This window comes from Pinus tabuliformis, chromosome 3_2, assembly GCF_031772625.1.
Source record: "Pinus tabuliformis cultivar Carrire ecotype Pingquan chromosome 3_2, CPIR1, whole genome shotgun sequence".
Classification (NCBI taxonomy): Eukaryota; Viridiplantae; Streptophyta; class Pinopsida; order Pinales; family Pinaceae; genus Pinus; species Pinus tabuliformis.
The window spans coordinates 1,258,395,087-1,258,407,953 of NC_142302.1; positions in this window are offsets into that span (position 1 = coordinate 1,258,395,087).

Sequence of the window (12,867 nt, forward strand, 5' to 3'; positions counted from 1 at the left end):
AAGAGATTTCAGAGGCAGGGGGGGCAGAGACTCTCAAGGAGAAATGGCAGATTTGCACTGCATTCGCTGCAAAAGAAATGGATCACATGATGCCTCTGCATGCAAGCTACCATGGGACAAAATTGAGCAGAAAAGAAACCAACAAAAAGGTAAAACTAATGATACAGACAAAGGTAAAGCACTTGAATTTGCTCGCTATGTTGTGGCACAATGTAAGATTGGAGTAAATGAATATTTATTTAATGCTTCACTTGCTTCTTGGAAAAATGATTGGTTGCTTGATTCAGGAGCGACCTGCCACATGACTCATAGAAAATATTTTTTTGAAGATTTCACTGACAATGTTGATAGAGCAGTATACTTTGCAGACCAATCAAAAATCAAGCCATCAGGGCTTGGCACAATCAGGCTTAAACTGCCTGGTCTTCCAGACTTTCTTTTGCATCATGTTCTATATCTCCCACAACTCAAGAGAAACTTGTTGTCCCTGGTCGACATCCGTCAGCAAGGTCACTCCATTCATATGTTTGATGGCAAGCTTGAGGTAAGAAAAGCATCTGACCACTCACTTGTCATGAGGGGAATAGAAGAAGAAAGGTTTCTCAAGCTGCAAGGAACCTCTGCTCATGCACAACATTTCTCATACAGTTCTCATCATGAAGAAGGTACACTTCCATCAAGTTTATTATGGCATGCTAGATTTGGACATTTGAACTATTACAGTCTCTGCTTATTGAAGAAAAATGGTGTTGTTGGTTTGCCTACAATTCCTAGGAAACTTAAGCAATGTGATGCTTGCATTCTAGGAAAGCATAGCAAACAGTGTTTTCATGATTCACACTCAAGAGCACATAGAAAACTTGAACTCATCCATTCAGATTTATGTGGCCCAATGCATGTTCCTTCTGTAAATGGAAATAAATATATCATGATATTTATTGATGACTACACCAGAATGTGTTGGGTATATTTATTGAAGAACAAATCTGATGCTTTTCAAACATTCAAGAATTTTCATAAATGGATTGGAAATGATGCACAATCTCATATTGGGTCTATTCGCACTGATAATGGAAAAGAATACACATCAAATGAATTTGAAAACTATCTTCGCCGACATGAGATCAAACATCAAACAACTGTGTCTTATAATCCCCAATAGAATGGTGTAGCTGAAAGAATGAATAGTGTAAGGACCACATCCAGACTATATACATATATATTTTTTTTTAATCACAACAAAATGCAACTAGAAGAGAAACACATTAGGAATTCATTTCAAGAAACATATCATAACATTTACATACATTTAACTAAGACCACAACAGTATTGCAACACATATGTATCGTTCACCAGAAGACGAGACTCCGTTTGTTTTGCTGTTGCTAGTATTCCCTTGTTGTCGATCACCTCCGTGAATGAATGGCGATGTACTTGATCCGAATGCGATGACTCACCGGTTAACCTCCCAGCCTACTCCTTGGGTACTCTTCTTCCCCGCGGACCCCCGAGCTGCAATGGGGTTGTACAATGGAGAATTGCAATAGCTGGTAGAGGAGAGCACTCCTTGGCTCAAGAGTCCCCTCTCTAAAATCCTCTACCTCACCAAACTCACTATAGGATCGTAATCACTGCTCTGACATCATCTCATCCATCCAACAATAGGGTTCCCAAAAGTCCCTTCTCTCATGGCTTGCCTCTTCTTTTATAGGAGTCCTCATAGGTGACACTTGGCATGTCATGCGTAATTAGTTATTTTTTTATAATTCAATAGCTTGATTATTCACCCACCCAAGTGTCACTCTCTCATCAGGACAATCACAATCAATATTCATCTCATGGTACAAATTAATATATGATGCATTCAACCAAGTAAAGTCATTCACACACTGTACTCCTGTAGCCTCTAATTAGTTGTTCATTTCAAACTACGTCTACAAGACCCTATAAGTGACAATATCGGGGACAATATGTAACACAAAGTGATTTGTATAACCATCATTGCATATGGTAGAGTTCACTGTCATAGATGTTGCAATAATATTGTCGTAGAAGAAAAGATTGTATAAAATTTTCAAAAGTTGTCCATACTTTTGATATTTTCATAAGTCTTAAATTCTAAGTTATCACTTCTGATAATTTTGCAATATTTCCCTAATATCTCAATAAGTGTCATTTTGGACCCTTGTCAGTATAATTGTAGCATCGCATTTAGGCCATAGGCGGAAAATGTCGAAAGAGGTGGACAAGTAAGAATAAGAAATTCAAATGGCGAACTTAAGCTTACGAGCTAGCAAAAAGATGAAGGAAAAAGTGCTAAAAATTAAAACATTCTTATTAGCAATTGTAAATAAATAAATAATTAGATAAATTACAAAGCAAGTGATTGTGCGTCAAGATGTAGTGTTCAATGAATAGTTCCTAGGAGTTCATCCAACCAAGAAACTCTTTGAAACATCACCACATTACTTAATTATAGATAATATCCTAGTAGGCAATGATGTTAGCGTCTCAACTAGTTAGAGATGATGTGGCACATGACCTAACAAATGGAAGAATCTAAACATGCAGTTGATAATATATCAAGCATTGAACTGGGAATAAAGAAGAATACTCTAAATAAGGAAATTATGCCAACCATTCAAAAACATACTTCCCAATCCAAGGAGTCAAAACTATCGAGAGGAATCAAATTGGTTATAACACCTACCGCACCTCACCTATCATTATATAAAAATTCTATACAATTGATGTAAATGTTAAATTTATTAACCAAGACATTACTACACAAGACATAATTTCCATATGTCAATCTATAATGTGGCACTTATAACTCGTCATTAATTTTTAAAAGAATGGCTTGATTAGTGTTAGAGCATTAAAAATGCTTCACATCCAACCACTCATCTGATTTCAAAGCCTAAACCAAGAAAATTAACATATGACGAGGTCAAGATTAAGTTTTTGGTATTATATGATGAAAAAGACAACTTATTGAAATGAGATGGAACTAGTTTCATTAGTCAAACTTATTTGTATGTTTTATTTTATTGTTATTATTTTCTGGTGATGGTTAATCATTAAATTATTATAAATATATTAAGCACTCACACATCCTTAGCTCTCATAAAACATGTGCATTAACCAGTTCATTTTAAGGATGAGTGCTTCTCAACTATATGTTTCATTACCACCCTAAGCAAAGTCTCTGATTCTTTAACTTTAGCAATTCAATATGTGTATTAGAAATTGTAAAATAAATTCCATAATCCATTAATTCATAAATAAAGCTTCTTTCTTAATTGGTTAAATTCATTGAAAGGATTCCATTGGTACTTGCCAGTGATATTTAGTGTCTTCATAGAATTGGTCCAAATTTAAGTGACTTTTAATAAATGATTTTGCAAAAATCAAATACTTTTATAGAATTAAAGTTGTAATGTTTATCTAGAAAGATTCTCACTCTTGGAATAGTTTTCAAATTATAGTAGTGTTGATCATGAACCATTTTGGCATATCTTAATTAATGTCAATAAAGTTGATGTAATTATGGGCAACCAAGGTTTGTGGATGACTTTGTGCTCTTCACATAGCAACCATAATATATATATATATATATATATATATATATATACATAACAAATAATGTTGTCTTACAGTGAGATTTGATTGTACCAATCTGGTGTCAAAATATCTTTGCGACCAATATTCAATTGGTGTAGATAATGGTGAACGAGATCTAGAATCACTCCTCATTATCAAGGCCAAGATCCAATGCTCAGAGTGGCAACAAATGTTATAAACGGTGCAATCTATGTTATAAATGACATTGTTTACAATATTTAAACTCTATACCAAAATCAACTATCATAGATTTTCTTATAACATTGTTTACAATATCTAAACATTATGCTAAAATCAAATATTATAGTTTTTTTTTTTTTTTAATCGTAAGATTACCCAAACCCAACCAATGTCATGTATTCAAACCAAAGTGAAAATCAATGCCTTTGATCTCTTTAAACTAAAACTGCGCTTGTAAAATATGAATAAACTTATGTTGAAAATGATCAAAGCTTTATACATTTAACAAAGTCAATGTTGATGATTTTTAAACAAAGCCCTTTTTAATTTTTGGCTAACTTTAATTCTAAAATACAATGACAAAGATAAGGAGAGTTGCCGTGATTTTTTTTTTTTTTTTTTTTTTTTCTTTTTAACCGGAAATGGTTGGACATCATTTTAGTTTTGTTTTTATTATATATATATATATATATATATATATATATATATATATATATATATATATATATATATATATATATATATACTTACTGTTGATACTCTATGGCTTTCGAGCTTGTAGCCGCTCACTTCCGAATTAAACTTTAAGGATGTAATATTTAATCTATTTTGAAATAAATGAAATAGTTGAATGCAATGGTTTCAAACACGGTTTTCAGGTTGAAATTTTATCTCAAAAAGAGTCTGAAAGAGTGCAGAGCGAAACCGTTTCCTGACTCTTCAAAGAGGTCATCGGTATTAAGAAAATACCGAAGAGTAAGATACTGGAGTTGGAGATTAAACGCCTGGTGGATTCTTATCTTATTTCATAAAAAAATAATGTTAATATCAACAGACCTTCTTATATGTCCCTCATCAAATATGATACGAGACTACCGTTTTCTCCTCGGAATATTGACTGGCTGTTATTCAATCAATTAATAAATTTGATCAAAAAGAAAAATTAATGTACATGGATTGAAAGTCACCATCTGCATCACTTGCAGTACATTCTAAAAGACAACAAAAATCTCTTTGCGGGTCAAAGCTAAGTTGACTAATATCGCATCTCAGTGCATGCATGGTAGTGTTGTGTTGGCCTTAGCAGAATATATATAACTATTCGCAGGATCCGTGGAAAACAATGTAACACTCGGTGATTATTGCCACCTCGCTGTAATATTATCACACCCTTCTCCCCTTTTATTTGGCTTATGGCACACAATTGTTTGTTACGTTCTGTAATACACATTGCCTTAAATAATTCTTTGTCTATAGAGATTAACTCCTACCATGAATCATTCTCCACATCAAACACCACTACCGCTGTTTCGTGTACCATTGCTGGATCCACATTAGTGCTCACCTGCCAACACACAAAACGTTCATTCACAATTATAGGGTAGTTTCTGTACTTCTTATGACAGAATCTCTTCCAGTTTGGACCTATTTCCATTATTTTCCACATATTCTCTTTAAAGTTGTAAACATATGTAGATGACGATGAAGAAAACAATACGAGCTTGCAACGCTATGTTTCCAATTGAAGGCTATTCCTTGTAACCAGGTGTGGGATTTAGAATAGCGCATATTCAATGAACAACGTTCCCCCGGAAAAAGAGGGTTCACCACCCACCACAGATCAGAACTTGCCTCAAACACAAGAACCCATCACCAGAAGTCAACAGATGGGCATCTCTGATCTTTGGCACATTAGAGAATCTATGTAGCAAACTGGGTCCAGTCGCGGACCTCGACATGGCATCCTCATGTTGTACACATAAAACAATATCGTGACTGAAAACGAGGCCACTGCCCCCGCATCTCACCCAGCTCAAGGAACGAACAAGGTAGTTAGGGTGAGCGGCGCGGTCATACTCAATAGAAATGGAGGGATTTGAGAATAAGGAATAAAATTACTTGCATGTCAATTGCAATTTGCATATATTCTCTGCAGAAAGCCTCGTTACAATTTGAACCTGCAATTCATGAGGCAACTTATCCCACAACTTCTCCATGCGCCTCATTTCATATCAGAGAAATTTCTAAACAAAGTCATCACAGTCGTTGTCCATCACAATGATAATATCACTTAACAAGATCAATTGTACCAAATGTCAATCTAAGTTGGAGTTTATCAAGTAAATCGGTTTCCACCCTGCCAAGAGTAATTTCCAAACGAAAAATGTCAACTACCACGATTTGATCGAGCCACGTGTAATTTCTGAGATGAAGTCTGTTAATTACTCTGAGTTCGACTGCGCCAAAATTTACAGAAAAATAAGAGCTCAGAGATAGATATTGAGAGTTTACAACAATTAAAGATGCCATTTGTTAATAAAATGATTCCACTTGGAAAAATGATACACAAGTACATTTGTGAATGAGTTCAAAAGGATTAAATGGTCATAATTAAACTTGAGTTTAACATAAATATTTTGAAAGTCTCCAAATCGCACTCTATCCTGCTAGCTACGACCACATCCCGCTAGCTCCATTGCTTGGGTCTGACAGCTTGTAAGCTAATGATCATATTCCGTGGGCAGTACGCAACAAATCCCTCAGGACCATGAAAATAGAAGAATTTGGACAGTCTTCAGATGATCAGAAGAATAAGAAGGGATCGAGAAGTAGATTCAAGAAGAACAGAAGGAAGACAATCTGAAATGGGCCTTGGAGGCTCACCTTTTTAGTCGAAGGCTGGGGAAGTGCATCCGGCATTCCCATTGAATTTTTTTTTTTTTTAAACATAACCTTTTTAGATGCTTCCACCCAATAGCTACCTGGTCTTTACCCATTTAGAACAACCGGCTACAGGTGAATATTTCTCGGGCAATTTTTTTTTTTCAAACTATATGTTTAAGTCCGCTGCTTAAGTCATTCAAACCATGATCCTTAGGTACTTTTGCCAAAATCTTTATCGTTTTCGAATTTTGTTCAGGATTTTCTCTTTTCGTTGCAAAGAATTCGTTAAATTCAGTTCTCACATGTCTAAAATTTAATGTGAAATGCCCATTTAAAATATGTTAGGGTTCGTTTATTTTTGAGAAACCTAAGGTTTGCATTTCGTTCTTTCTGTAGCGATTTCAACGTTTGACCATGGGCTCTTAGATCCAGCGAAAAGGTCAGTTTTCGATGGGGTCGTGAAATGATTTATACGAGCGGGGGTTTCTTTCCGGGGACATTGGAAACCTTGATTTTCATCCAAGGAGTTGCACTCTGCAGAGATTATTGCTACTATTATTGCGTACAGCCACGCAGTCCTCTACTGTTCAGATCATGATTGCTCCAATCCATCGGTCAAACAAGAGCACCAAGAGACACTTGCGTGACTAGACCTCACAAACACAATGATAAAATTCTTCAAAACGCGTTAAGGCCTGAAATTAATTGCAGTAAATTTATGATGGTTCCAATGCCAAAACAAGTGATAAACCCCTGAGAAATTTCAATTTTAAAATCAGGAAATAAACTCTCTGATGCTTACGGCCAGCTCAAAGTTAAACTTATAAATTGATTCAGAAATTTTAACGATGAGTCTCTTAATGTTAAAGGCTTAAGGTTAACCCAACAATCGAGAATCTCTGAAAAAGCAGAAGGGTTAGTATTTAAAATCAAAGGCAAAGAAAGGCTTGAAAGAAATTAGAAATGCTAGCAACCCTCCAAATTAAACCCTTCAAAATAATTTCGAGCTACCCGGATTCCATCAAAACCCTGCCATAATTTTTTTGAACAAGCTTCCAACATATGCGGCTACCAGAAGGGATAAGATCTGAAAAAGAAAACTGCCAAACCTCAAATGAGACCCAACTAAACTTTCTTGAGAAAAATTCAAAAACCCTCTCGGTAGATCTGCAAACAAATTTGATGTCTGCTTTTAAAATTTTTGTTGTTTTTGATTTTTTTTTTTGAAGTGCATTTGCTGTCCTTTCACAACCATAGCGACGAAGCAAAAACGCCTGCGGCATTCTCCAGAATAGTGTGACGGCTGCACAAAATGAAAAATATTATTTTGTGGATCTTGCGTTTCCTTTTTGAAGGCACATTATATTTTATTTTTATGGCTTGTTTTTCCTGAATTGCGGCACAATATGGATGCATTTGTAGTTTTGTTCAGTTAATGATCCAGAACAATGCTTAGATTGTGCGAGGCGCCATATTGGAGGAGACTATCAGGAAAATTTGAAGCTGAGATCTATTTCTTCTTTAAAGACGCATTTAATTTTGTTTTTATGTTTAATTTCACCTAAAATGCAGCACAATCTATGAGCTTTCCAAAACTTTATTGTATTTTAAGCTTTGAAGCAGCGCGCTAAGCAGTCTAGGAGCTCTGTAATAATAAACGCTTGAGCATTTCCAACGAACTCAAATTGATCTAGCAATCTTGCCATGATCTTGTGAATAGTATAATATGGTGCCCAAACGAATTGGATGGTTTCAAAACGATCAAAGAAGTCAGAGGGAAAGGCTGAAAGGTAGCCCGTTCCCATTGCTTTCTGGCATTCATAAAGAGCAGTAACACAACGGTCATCTTTCGCAACACAGCGTCATCACTTGTAGTTGCCTTTGTCTTCGCTGTTGCGCTCCTATAACGCCCAGTGTCTATATCTGTTTTGGTTATTTAATCGTGTCTATATCTATTTCTGATGGCCAACAACGTCGCAGAGTATATTGTAACTTCATGTAAGATAATAATTTTGTATCTTTAGTAGCTCCACAACATTGGGCCTCGGTGAAAATCTGTTTGAAGGCAGTTTTCTGAGAAAAAGTAAGATCTGCATACATGTTTTGTTATCGGAGAAAAATAGTTTAGTTTTGTATTGCCTCTAAAAACTGGATGGACCATGATCATGAGATGAAGAGCAGTTGATGATATTTCCGTAGAGTGAAATCAAATTACCATAACAGAACATTTATAATCTTTCGATTTCTTCTCAGTTCTCAGTACTATATGTAAATCAAAGATAGATAAATGAGGTTCCAATTTAAGGGAATATTCATTAAACTTTATAAAACATTTGTGCGAGCAGGCTGTTTAGCTAGTTTATTTCAGCGTAGGGTGATGAATAATGAAAGACTATAATTGATTCGATCTTTTCACCAAAAATAATTTGCAACTTATTAGCTGAGAGCCTTGAAAGGTCACTATACAAAATTTCACGGTAGAGTATAGTAGATATTTAACAACTAGTTATGCATGCATGGCCCATAGGTCTCAAAGGTTCAACTAAGCTCTGATACCAAGTGTAAGGACCACATCCAGACTATATATATATATATATATAATCACAGCAAAATGCAACTAGAAGAGAAACACATTAGGAATTCATTTCAAGAAACATATCATAACATTTACATACATTTAACTAAGACCACAATAGTATTGCAACACATATGTACCGTTCACCAGAAGACGAGACTCCTTTTGTTTTGCTGTTGCTAGTATTCCCTTGTTGTCGATCACCTCCGTGAATGAATGGCGATGTACTTGATCCGAATGCGATGAATCACCAGTTAACCACCCAGCCTACTCCTTGGGTACTCTTCTTCCCCGCGGACCCCCGAGCTGCAATGGGGTTGTACAATGGAGAATTGCAATAGCTGGTAGAGGAGAGCACTCCTTGGCTCAAGAGTCCCCTCTCTAAAATCCTTTACCTCACCAAACTCACTATAGAATCGTAATCACTGCTTTGACATCATCTCATCCATCCAACAATAGGGTTCCCAAAAGTCCCTTCTCTCATGGCTTGCCTCTTCTTTTATAGGAGTCCTCATAGGTGACACTTGGCATGTCATGCATAATTAGTTATTTTTTTATAATTCAATAGCTTGATTATTCACCCACCCAAGTGTCACTCTCTCATCAAGGGTCTCCCAAAATTATTTATTTAAATTAATATTTTCCTCACCTCAACAATATTCCTATTTCTTCTCCTAGTTGCCTCTTTATCCCCCTTTCTATTCCTTGATTTGGGTTCATTACTAAAGTCAATTAATGAGTCAAGATTTGATCCCCTATCTACCCCCTATTTTAACTCAAGTTATCTCTTAGATGGATATTCTTATTTTGGTTGTTTGCCACATGGAGGGTCTTTACATTTCTCTAAATTTAATTTATTATTCTTATTTTAATTCACCTTCTTCTTTTCTTAATTAGGTTTAATTAGTTTAGGATTAATCTCTATCCTTACAATTATATCCCTCTTTCTCCTTTTACCTAATTAAACCACATAATCTACCTAGTATTTTCCAACATGGGAAGGGTAGAATTTTTAAGGTAATCTATTTTATTTCTTCCTATGATCCTCTTAACCCAAGTTTTATTTTTGATTTAATTACCTCGGTTTCTAACATCATTTACCCTTGATGTAAATTTACCTAGTTTTCATTTCTTGATTATATTTATTAATTTATTTATTTTTAATGATTCCAAGGTGCCAAGTTTGGGTCGTGCCCTTCAAGAACTTCCCTTGAAGCTCCAAGGGTGCCATGCCTAACAATTTATTTGTGATGTCAAGGGTGCAAAGTTGGTCGTGCCCTTCAAGAAAGTCCCTTGAAGTTCCAAGGGTGCCACGCCTAACATTTTCTTTGTGATGCCAAGGGTGCCAGGTTGGTTGTGCCCTTCAAGAAATCCCCTTGAAGTTCCAAGGGTGCCACGCCACTTGCCCTTCAAGCATTCAATGACTACGAGGGGAAAATATAGGTGCAACATCATAGACCGCTATCATCTCTTATGTTGCCTGCTATAGTGAGACTAATGGTGTCAGGGATCAAGGAATCCACCTTGATGCGCGACCCCGGTAAAATCCTCATGAGCGACCCAACTTGGGGACCTGCCCTCATGGCATATTGATCTTCAAGGCGAAGGTGTTTCAACCCTTCCAGCCCAAGTCACGGCGGGAGTGCTAGTGGGTGAGATCAGGGACACTGTTCCACCCCTCCCATGTAGTTCCATCCACTTGTACAACCCGATCACCCATATGTGAGTCATTCGGCCAAGCAACTCATCTGTGCCTGCAACCATTAACATATCATCAGAATATAGATAAACATATATAGCAGGTTTCAAAATCGATTAGAATTTCAAAAATAAAATAATATAAATTTTCATCAAACCAGGTGTCGTCGACTCGTCATGTGCGAGTGCCTCTGGTGGTTTCCTGCCATACTCAATAATAATCAGTAACCAAGTTTTTCAGTTTTATTCATTGTCATATAGAATTTTTACCATCACCTATTCATTCACATCATTTTTCATTGTGAACCAGAACTAATGTAAGTAGCTGACATAGGGGATACCTTCATCATGGCTAGCATCATCATAACCTTAATGGAACCATACATATAGATCAAAGTTATCATCATTATAACATCAATAGAAACATGTCTATCCTTTACTACTATCACCATCATGATATCAATAGAGAGTACACATAACCATTAATTATATCATAATCATAATATTAATAGAGAACATACATAACCATCACATTCACTGATAATAGAGTCACGCTTCTGGATCCTCAGCCTGAGTTCCTCGTAGACTAAAGTATGTAAGATAATGTCATAATAGAGTCAGGAAACGAGAGTGGGCACTACAAATAGGACAATCTTAAATATGGTACGATCCATGCTCTTCTTCAAAAATGTAAAGATAATGTTTTGGGTTGATGTTGTTCTATGTGCTGCATATATAAATAATAGATGTCCATCTAATGCTATAAGAAACAAGACTCGATATGAAATGTGGTATGGACATGTTCCTTCGGTAAAGCATCTTAGGGTCTTTGGTTCCACATGTTATGCCTTGATACCAAAGGTACATAGAAACAAACTTGGTGCTAGAAGTCATAAGTGTATCTTCCTGGGGTGTTCAAACACCTCCAAAGCATACCGTCTCTATGATGAAGTAAATAAAACGTTTGTTGTATCTAGAGATGTAATTTTTCTTGAATCATCCAAAATTGACAATGTTGTTGAGCGGCAACTTGTTCGCTTGGATAGATTTGCAAAAGCAAAATCATTTTAAGAATTTGATAATCAGATTCCACATCTTGAAGGGGGGATTCCTATACTAGATCAACATGTGGAATCTTCTTCTGAAGGACACTCTCCCTCGCATGAAACTCCAACAACAGATGATGCTTTAAGTGATGTAATTGATAGAATTGGGAGATTAAATCTTGATTCAGTCCCAACTCAATCAACGGAGTAGCCTGGACCATCTGAAAAAGGTCCCCCAAAGTGGTTGACAAAAACACTTGAAAGTGTTCATTCTGATGAGGTTGGAAAGACAGGAACTAGAAATTCAAACCGGCAAAATGGAGGTAATGTAAATGACTCTAATTCACCTGTTGATATGGATGTTTCTTATGATTGTGAATTGAACTTGTCTACAGATTTTTAACCAACTTCCTTCAAAGTTGCTTCTCATGATGAATGGAAAGAAGCAATGCAAAAGGAGTATGATGCCCTCATAAAGAATGGCACTTGGAAGTTGGTTGATCCTCCATTAGGAACCAAACCAATTGGCTGCAAATGGGTCTACAAGAACAAGTATAAAGCTGATGGCTCACTTGACAAGCTCAAAGCTAGGCTTGTGGCAAAAGGTTTTGCACAGAAAGAACGGGTCGATTATGAGGAAACTTTTTCCCCCACAGCAAAATGGGCTACCATCCGGTGTTAAAATTGGCAACCAGGGAAAAACTTCATGTGGGTCATCTTATTCATGGCTAATAATATTTTTATTAGATTCCTCTCGTTGAGAGGTGTAGGATTGATATAAAGATCATCCAATTCCGATAAGTATTCATGGAGATATGAATTTATTTTGATTATGGAATTATTATCAAGCCGACCTACAACTCATGTAGGCTCAAAAGCCCAACAGTCACATCTATTCACCCACCAACGTTGTGTATAAATATAAGAGGACTTTTCCTCATTTGGACCAACTCATCTCATCACATCTCTCTCTCTCTACTGCACAGATATGAGTCTCATCTCTACTGCGCTGAAATGGGTCTCTCTCTCTCACACATGTGAAGCTGGAAGCTGTTGAATTTGAAGCTGCAACTGCAGAA